Here is a 10,167-nt window from a genome sequence, read left to right on the forward strand (position 1 = left end):
TGCTGGAAAAACACAGCATATGCCCGAAACGTCGATTCTCCTGCTCCCCGGATGCTGCCTGGCCTCCTATGTTTTTCCAGCACCACATTTATCACTGACAAGGCCAACATTTGTTGCCCATTCCCACCTGACCTTGAAAAGTTGGTGAGGAGCTGCTTGTTTAATTGACTGCAGTCCCTCTGTTGTAAATGCATCTACAGTGCTGTTATGAAGGGTATTTCAAGGTTATGATCTAGTGACAGTGAAGAAATAGTGATTTTTTGAGTAAGGATGGAGTGTGGATTGGAGGAGAATTTCAGGTGGTTGTGTTACCATACATCCACTCCCCTTATCCATCTGGGTGATTGTGGCCATGGGTTTGGAAGTTGCTGTCAAACTTGGTAACTTCTCCACAGTCTATCTGTGGACAGATACATGGCTGCCACTGGGAATGAAGAGTCACTTGGTATCCTGGAATAGGTTAGAAATCGTGAATGCTACTAGTAACTGAGACAAATACATGCAGCAAGTGTCACTAGCTGCAGAACGTTGAACTTAGGATTTTGAAACTTGAGCATTGACTGCAGTCAACATTTGTCAGATTGAGGGATATGTGGGTAGCCAATTTAGAGAGGTGGTCATGGCAGATTAGGAGTTTGGAGTCCAAAAAGGAATGAGTGACCACTGGGAGTCCAAGAGAATTAGTCAGGGTTCTCACTTGCACATTGGTTTCTGTTTGGGGTATTAGTTCCTCAGGAGTTCACTCTCCGTGCCAATTTATGCATTAAAGGGGTCTGTGCTGTACAGATAAGGAGAGAGAAGAAGAAAAGAGCAGTAGTGATGGGGGACTTGCTAGTTAGGAGAACAACAGATGTCTCAATGGCCGTAGATGTGAGTCCAGGACGATATGATGCATTCCTGGTGCTGGGGTGAGAGATCTCACAGCAGCAGAGCTTTCTTCTGGAGGAGGGTGAACAGTTAGAGGTGGTGGACCATTTAGGTCCATTGACTTATGTCGGAAGGGGTTGAGGTACTGAAAGCAGATTTCAGGAACCCATGAAGGAGATGCTAAACAGCACCTCTTAGCACAGTAATCTCAGCATTACTACCAGTCCCATGTGAGAATAGGAACAGGTGAGTTGAGCATGTGGCTGGAAATCTGATAGGCTTTAGATTTTTTTTGCAGCACTGAAGCTGCTTCGAAGCAATGGAAGGTACTTGACAGGGAAATTTGCTGATGGGGAGGGTTTAAACTAGAGTGGCATGGGAATAGGAACTTCTGGGGAAATTCAGAGCAAGGAATGGGAGATAGAAAACAAGTGACTCAAAGATTTTCAAGCAAAATAGCGGAGGGAGGAAGAAAAAGGCTGAGGTAGCATTTGGAAGTGCTAACTTTCGGAGCACTGCTCCATCAGGTGGTTGTGGAGTATAAGATCGTAAGACACAAAATTTATAGCAAAAGTTTACAGTGTGATGTAACTGAAATTATAAATTGAAAAAGACCTGAATTGTTTGTTAAGCCTCTCATCTTTTAGAATAACCATATTGGTTTCAGTTCTTTCATATGTAAATCGCAAAACCTTTTTAAAAGTTACATTCTCAAGTGAACTTTAACAACTGGTGTCATGTCGGCCCAGATAATGCATTGAAGGGGTGAGCTTCCCTGTGTGAGGCTGTCTGTGCCACAATGGTCACACTATTTCTAATCAAAAAAATGGATTTACAGAATCTTACATGGATTCATGCAGTTTTTGAGCAAAATAAAATCTAATTCGGCAAGTACAAATCCACACCATAAACCCTTTATGTATATGTGGGTGTGTGTGTGCGGGGTGGGGCACGCGGGTTATGAGTATCTGTGAGTGTGTGTATGTGTGTGAGTGTACAAGGGTATAAGTCTGTGAGAGGGTATGTGTGTGTGTCAGAGTGTATGTGTGAGCGTATGAGAGAGGGACTGCGTGAGTGTCTGGGTATGTAGGAGAGTGTGTGTTGTGTGTGTGTGTAGGAGTGTCTGTGTCTGTCTGTGTGTGTGCATGTGTCTGTGTATAGTGCAATGGGGTCACCTGTAGTGTGACATGAACCCAAGGTCCTGGTTGAGGCCATCCCCAAGGGTAGCCAAGTTCCTGTATAGCTACATCATGACCTCCCAATTCCTATACTCGAAGCTCTGACCAATAAAGGAAAGCATATCAAATGCCATCTTCACTATCATATCTACCTGTGACTCCAAATATTTATCCAAATATTTTCAGTATTTTTTAATATAAACATAAAGGGTTTGTAGTTAATTTAAATCCAAATCCAGTGGTACTATTTCATATTGGTAATGTCAGCAACAATTTGAACTTCCTTTGAAATCCCCTTACCTGACTTGTATTGATTTACAAAATTAACAAAGTAAATGCGATCACCCTGTTAAACATGATGTATAATGGCAAAATACTGTTGCTAACTTGTAACAAACATTTCTTTTTACTTCAGAGCAATCTGCATTGCAGTTTTACTCTGAGCTACATTCCTGAAAGATTTGTTGTACATAATATGGTCTTATAGAAGATCGATGTGTAATTTCAGAAAAGGCCTTGATGTTTTTTGCGATCGGATGAGATCCACTGGACTAATAAATAGTACAAGTAATAAAAATGTTGAGAGGCAGAATGAGGCCTTTAAAAGGTGGCCTAATTCCGAAAGTCGAGTTGCTTGGTGACACCTTTAATATAAGTCTCACTTCATATCGAGTGAAGAGATGCATAATTGGTGCAGGTCAGTCCAAATTTAGATTCCCTGCATTTTTTATTCATTGTTTTGGTCTCCAAAGCTTTCAATATAATTGAATACGGGCCAATCTTTCAGCAGCCTTAATTTCACAATCATGAGAAACACATGCTGGGTTGCTGATAGTGCAATTCAAATTATTTCCCTTATGTTTATGGCCTCAAATTTCTTTGAGGATCAGGAATGAATTAAGGGTGTAACTGGATCAGAGGATGGGTGATCTGTAACTTCAGCTGCCTTTGGTTTGATGCCCAGGATTTCCTCAGAATAACAGTGTTAGCGTGCTTCTTGTTTCTATTTGTTATCTGGATGAGCTCATGAAAAGAACCCAGATTGATGGCAAGGTGACATTGTATGCCAATGTACAGGTGCCGTATGTCTATATGAAGAAAACAAAAAGTCCTAAAACCTCATAGAACAGATCTCACTAAGGTGGGAAATGTCACTTCCCTCTGTAAAGAAGGCAGATTTCCGAGTCCTATTTTTGTCACAGTTATTGTCCAAAACAGGCTCTCGTGGATTCTATGGATACAGCCCTCTTGGCTGATGCATGTTGAATGTGCTGCTGGCATTAATTCCTGACAATATAGCTAGCAGCCATGAGTTACTGATCCCTGGACAGTTAGTTCACTTTCACAGTCAAAGTAGAAGTGGGCATCTTTATGTACTGCCTTGTCACATAATGTCTCAGATCTTCTGGTCACCAGAAAGTCCTCTCTCAAATACAGTCCAGGACCCCTCAGAATTGACTCTCCCGGAACTGTCTTGGAAGTTTAAATGTCTCATGGAGAATTGCCCTGTTTCCAGAACATTCCAGAAAAAGTCTTAAACACCGTGATGCTACTGAGTATTGCATTTAACTTTCCTGGATATTTACCCAGGAAAAGTTAAACTGATTAAAACACATTCTACCACTGGTGGAACTAAACAACTAACCCAGAAGGATGCTTGTGATGCTGTGGTAGTGTCCCTGCCTCTGATCCAGGAGGCTTGAGCTGAAGTCCTCCAGAAGTGTATGATAAGATGTAAAAATAGGTTGATTAAAAATACAGCTGACCCCCACCCTCAGACATGACTTCACTACCCTACTGGCCCAGCCATCCAACCTAGCTCCTGATCTACCATACACCATCCTGTCACCTACGACTGTCACCCCACACAGCTGCCAGCCAGCACATTAGCTGTTCTGCCTCCCTACCCTGCCATCTTACCAAGCCAGCACCCCTCCCAATCCATGTCCACACTTGCAAAGCTACAGAGTCACCCAATCTCTTCATACAATAACACAAGAGAATTCCTGGCACAATTCCTGGTAAGCTTTACATCCCTGAATATTGCTCCTGGTGCTAAAAAAGGAAGTGTGTCTTCCATCCAGATTCTTTGTGTTGCTCCCATGTAGGAACTCTAGTTCCTGATTTGGATGTGATGAATCCACCATAGGCAGATCACTCAAAAAAAATATAGAGGGAGGTAAGTGGATAGGATTTTGTTTGATCTGGGGTCAGGAAGAGGAGGTTTCTGATCCTGACTAGAAGAACTGGATCAGTAACACACAACTGTTCTGCACCAAATCATCTGTCCCAGCACAGTTAACCTATTACCAGCATGAGTCTTCAACCTGGTGTTTTTCACAATGATTAATTTCTTTCAACACATGTGTACAGTCACAGTGTTAACTTGTAGTAGGTATGCTCCACTTTGTATATATACTTGATAGTTCCATCTTTTTCCCCTTCGTAAGATACCTTAAGATAAAATGTTTGAAGCATTCCTTAATCTCCTGGGTGCACCATTTCATGGCATGGCAGTTATGGAATCATAGAATCCCTCCAGTGTGGAAGCAGGCCATTTGGCCCATCGAGTCCACACCGATTGTCCAAAGACCATTCCACTCAGGCCCACATCTCCTCCTCTATCCCTGTGACCATGCATTTCCCATGGCTAATTGATCTAGCTTGCACATCCCTGGACACTATGGGCAATTTAGCATGGCCAGTCCACCTAACCTGCACATCTTTGGACTGTACGAGCCTTTTGCTTTCCAGCAGAGATTTTATGATTGTCTATTAACAAACTGACCTCTCAACACTGAGTTGCACCACCATGTGCTGACCTGGGTACCAGATCTTACTTATCTTCAACAAGTTAGATCAACCTCTCAAAGGAGTCTCTCTCATAACCTCAAATGTTTACTTCTAAAAACAAATTGGTGTCTGCATTGGGGAACTATAGCTTTTGGGTCTCGAACTCGCTCTTTGGTTCGATCTTCGCTGTTGTACAATACTGATTTGATTTTGATTTATTGTTGTCCCCTATGTGTTTACTGGCAGATTGTACTATGCAAGTGCATCAGGGTAACAGAACAGAGTGTATGATACAGTAATACAGCTGCTGAGAAGGTACAGAGAGAGATCGACATTAACATTAATGAGGTGCATTCAGAAGTCTGATAACAGCAGGGAAGAAACTGTTCTTGAATCTGTTCGTACGTGTATTCAAACTTTTATGTCTTCCGCCCAACGAAGGAAAGTATAACCAGCGTGGGAGGGATCATTGATTATGTTGACTCTTTTCCTAATGCGGCCAATGAAGTCAAGGGATGGACTGGGCTGTGTTCACCACCCCGGTAGTTTCTTTCTGAAAGAGCAATTGTCATGCTACGCCGTGTTCCATCCAGATTGGATGCTTTCTGTGGGTACATGATTAGACTCCCTGCAGTGTGGAAACAGGCCCTTCGGCCCAATTAGTCCACACCGACCCTCCGAAGAGAACCCGCCCAGACCTCTGACTAATGCAACTAGCACCATGGGCAATTTAGCATGGCCAATTAACCTAACTTGCACATCTTTTGACTGTGAGCGGAAACCAGAGCACCCAGAGGAAACCCACACAGACACGGGGAGAGTGTGCAAACTCCACACATGCAGTCGCCCGAGGCTGAAATCAAACCTGAATTCCTGGTGCTGTGAGGCAGCAGTGCTAACCACTGAGCTACCATGCCGCCCATCTACAAAACTTTGTAAGTGTCTTTATGGATGTGCTGAATTTCTTCAGCCTCCTGAAGAGCCATAGAGGTTGCTGTGCTTTCTTGACCATAATGTCCGTTGGATAGACCAGGGCAAATTGTTTCTGATCATCACTCCCAGGAACTTGACGCTCTCTAGCATCTCCACCCCAGCACCATTGATAAAGACAGGGTCGTGCCCTCCACTCCACTTCCTGAAGTCAATGACCAACTCTTTCGTTTTGCTCACATTAATGGAGAGATTGTTCCCTTTACACCATGCCATTAAGCGCTGTATCACCTTCCTGCACTCTTGTTGTTGTTTGAGATCTGACCTATAATGGTGGTGTCCTCAGCATAATTCAACCTTTTGTATTGTTGAATATGAACCTCTCAAAAAATACATCTTTTGAGTGTTGACTGCATTGAGATACGTTCTTCAGTTGCTCGGGCTAAAAGGGCTACCCCAGTGCTAGCTTCAAACACAGTCCAGCCCATGAGGAGGAGACTTTGTGTGCTTTGTTCCCAGTCACTGTAGGCAATGGTTCTACCAGATTGTATTCCATTTCTCAGCCAGTTCTATCACCAGAGAGCAGCACCACTGCTCACTTGAATCTCTTCAACTTTTCTGCAATATTTTTGTGATGTGTTTGAAGAATTTGAGGTGTGGTAGAGCACCTCCTCGCTCTTTAGGCTTCAGTTTTTGCATTTACTAAAAACCATGCGAGCTGTCAAGATAGAATCCCCACAGTGTGGAAACAGGCCATTCAGCCCAACACATCCACTCTGAGTCACCGAGCAGCATCCTACCCAAAGCCACCCCCCCATCCTACCCCTGTACCCTGCATTTCCCATCGTTTACCCACTTAATTTACACATACCTGAACACCATGAGCAATTTAGCATGGCCAATCCACCTGACCTGCACATCATTGAACTGTGGGAGGAAACCGGAACACCCGGAGGAAACCCACGCAGACAGGGGGATCATGTGCAAACACCACACAGTTGCCTGAGGCTGGCACTGAACTAGAGTCCCTGGTGCTGTGAGGTAGTAGTGCTAACCACTGAGTAACCAAGCCACCAAAATAATGATTTTTACTTTAAACATTCCACCACAGACAGAATGCATCAATATGTCTTTAAATAGTAGACATAGGTGAACACACAGGGAACTACTTGCTGAATCGCATAATGATTATTCACATGCTACTCAGGTTTAATAAAATATGACCTGCAACACTCCAACAGCCATCTTTGACCTTGTGCTAAATTCTTCCAGGATTGCAGTATCAGCATGAAAGTAATAGTTCTGGTTTTGAATGCACGTTTACAAATGATTTGTGAGCATCAAGAAAGTATAGCATCTTTAGTTTATGTTCCATTTGGATATTTTGTTGTACTGAAAGCAATGTTAACGGTTCACAGAACCAGTGTTGAGCTATGTCAGAAATAAATAATGGCAACAAACAACTCTACCACGTCATATTATATGAATCTCTCAAAAGGCTTTTCCTTTCCATTTATTAAAGTTAACATAAACAGTACATGTGAATAATCATCTTTTGATTGTAATGTCTCCAATACAATGGAGTCTGTCTACATGGTTTTATAATAAATACTGATAGAATTTATTGTTTGTCTTGCGTCAATACTAATGTTATTCAAGCAGCGCATATGTATTTTCAAGATAGGGACTTTCTGATTACAGTTTTTTAAAGATTGTATGAGGAATGGTGAATTGTCAACTGTGAACCCTGGATGTAGCTTCTATATGCAGTTTTTAAGTACCTTAAGTATATTGTGTTGCAAGTGAAAATAATGTGATGGTCATTGTTCACAAATATTGTTCAATTTCATTCATATAAGCCTATTTTTATGCAAATGTTGATCAGGATAAAATGTTGTCCCCCTTCTGCAAAAGGACCATACCACACTTGCAATATTAGAGAAAATAATCTGAATACAATTCAGTTTTCAAAAGCAGGTTGCACTAATGATCAAATTACAGTGTAGCATGGTGTTCACCCCCTTGGTTTCATTGCACATAATGTAACTGTGCAGTAACCTAATTACAATACTAGTGATGAGTGACTGCAGCTTTCTACCCACCCAAAGGGCTTAAAGACCTAGTGCAGTTACAAGGGACAAGGCTTTATATTAAAAACATCTGATATGCATTCAACCAGAGTCCATCAGAAATTCTGACCACTAGCTGCTTAGTCATCAGGTAAGAATGTAAAAATGTATTTTTTATTTGAGATCCAAGCTTAGGTAAGTAAATTATAATTATTAAGGCAACTAAATTACCAATAAAAAAGAACAATTTAAAACGGTCCAGCTGTTCATCTTGGACACACTGATCTCAGATATTGAATGAAGCTGCCCTGCAATTTCAATAAAAGTTTCAATCAGCGTATGTTAGTTTGTGCAACTGTTATTTTTCATCTCCAGGTAGCAGGCTTAATTATTCAAGGGTTGCCAAACCGTGTCTTATGCTGTGATTTTCCAAGGGTTGGGGCCAGCCAAGGATGCAGACCCTAGGCTACCTAAGCTAGAACAGAGAAATAAACAATACACTGGTGGCTAATGTGTGGTTCAGAATAATGCCATCTGACCGCACTTGCCTCCCAAACGTTATTAAATTTTGAGAAGCTCTGATAACCGATATAGGCAATTTGTTAATAGAAGGGAGGTGCTGAGAAGTATAGAGACAAGCTGTCAACATCACTTACCTGCTGGGAAATATGGGACAAGAATACTGAAGAGAAAGCATTTTATGCACATCCACATATATATCTTTCCCTCTCCCACCCACCACCATGCAGCACAAAAAGCCCTTACCAGTATTAATGGATTTGATCACTATCAGGCAAGGAGAAAGATTTAAAAAGGACATGAGGGGCAATTTTTTAACAGGGAGTGGTTCATGTGTGGAATGAGCTTCCAGAGGAAGTGGTGCGTGAGGCTACCATTGCAAAGTTAAAAGACATTTGGATAAGTACATGAATAAGAAAGGTTTGAAGGGATACGGGCCAAGTGCAGTCAGGTGGGACTAGTTTGGTTTGGGATTATGTTCGGCATGGACTAGTGGGACTGAAGCGTCTGTTTCCATGCTGTCTGACTCAATGACCTGTTTCTCCACCACCCCTTCACCACACGGACTCCCGTCTCCGGACCAAACTGATTAGGAAATGCCAAGAACAAGCAGGTTGGTTCAACACTCTAACTAGTATTGCTCACTGTACCTACACAGTCGTACCGAGGAGCTTCAGATACATTGCTTGCACGAGCACCAGGCAGTGAAAATATGTCAGTAGTACTTTTGTAAAATATACATGTAAATAAAACAAATATGTTACATTTGGAAAACCTGCAATAGGTCAGGACATCAGATAACTTAATTTTTACTTTGCTAAGATAATTGAAGTTCTTGGATTGAATATAAATTAGTTACAGATGATTGCATAATTGAAGCAGGATATGAACACCTGAATGCCATTTTATATAATGAATCAAGTGATTGACATGTCATCAAGGCCTGTTTTAGTGTGATATACTGATGATTTGCCACTAACACAATGGTGTTTACCTTAGCTTCAGTAACATAAGGACGAGATGTGGATTACATTGTACTGAAGTATTCAATGAACTTTTGTTGTAGCACCTGGCATCTGAATATGTACATTACAATCACAGGCACTTGTGTATCTGTGCTTAAGTGAAGCAATTTGGAGATACTGCAGCATTCTTCACTTAGTGAGTCATGTTGCAAAAGGATACAACTCAGTAAGATGGGGACTGCAAACTTTATATTTTACAGGTCACATACCATGGTATGGTATGTCATCATAAGCAGTCACCTTAAAGGTATATTGTATATCTTGCTTTGAGGCATGACACAACATCACTTCTTTTAAAAAAAAATCCCAAACAAATATACATCATTGTACATAGGCAAGTGTTGTCAATGCAATAATTACAGAGACATATAAAACCAAGTTAACAAGATTAATAATTCAAAGTTCAATATTACATTTTGAAGGATTGATTGAATTGTTCTGATCTGGTGATCATATACTCACCAGGAAAGGTATGTTATCGGTGGATGCCCTTGGCTGGCAGTCTGCTTGTCTTGCTGCTAGCTGCTGTTGCTCAGGATCTTCGCACAGCTATCACTATTGGAGCTTTTCTCTTGCTCACTATGCGCATGGTTGGTGTGTCTGGATTTCTAGGAGAAAGTGAGGACTGCAGATGCTGGAGACCAGAGTTGAAAAGTGTGGTGCTGGAAAAAAATAGCAGACCAGGCAGCATCCGAGGTGCGGGAGAATAGACGTTTCGGGCATAAGCCCTTCTTCAGGAATGAGGCTGGTGTGCCAAGCGGGCTGGGATAAAAGGTTGGGGGGAAG

Source organism: Chiloscyllium plagiosum, chromosome 13 (genome assembly GCF_004010195.1).
Source record: "Chiloscyllium plagiosum isolate BGI_BamShark_2017 chromosome 13, ASM401019v2, whole genome shotgun sequence".
Taxonomy (NCBI): domain Eukaryota; kingdom Metazoa; phylum Chordata; class Chondrichthyes; order Orectolobiformes; family Hemiscylliidae; genus Chiloscyllium; species Chiloscyllium plagiosum.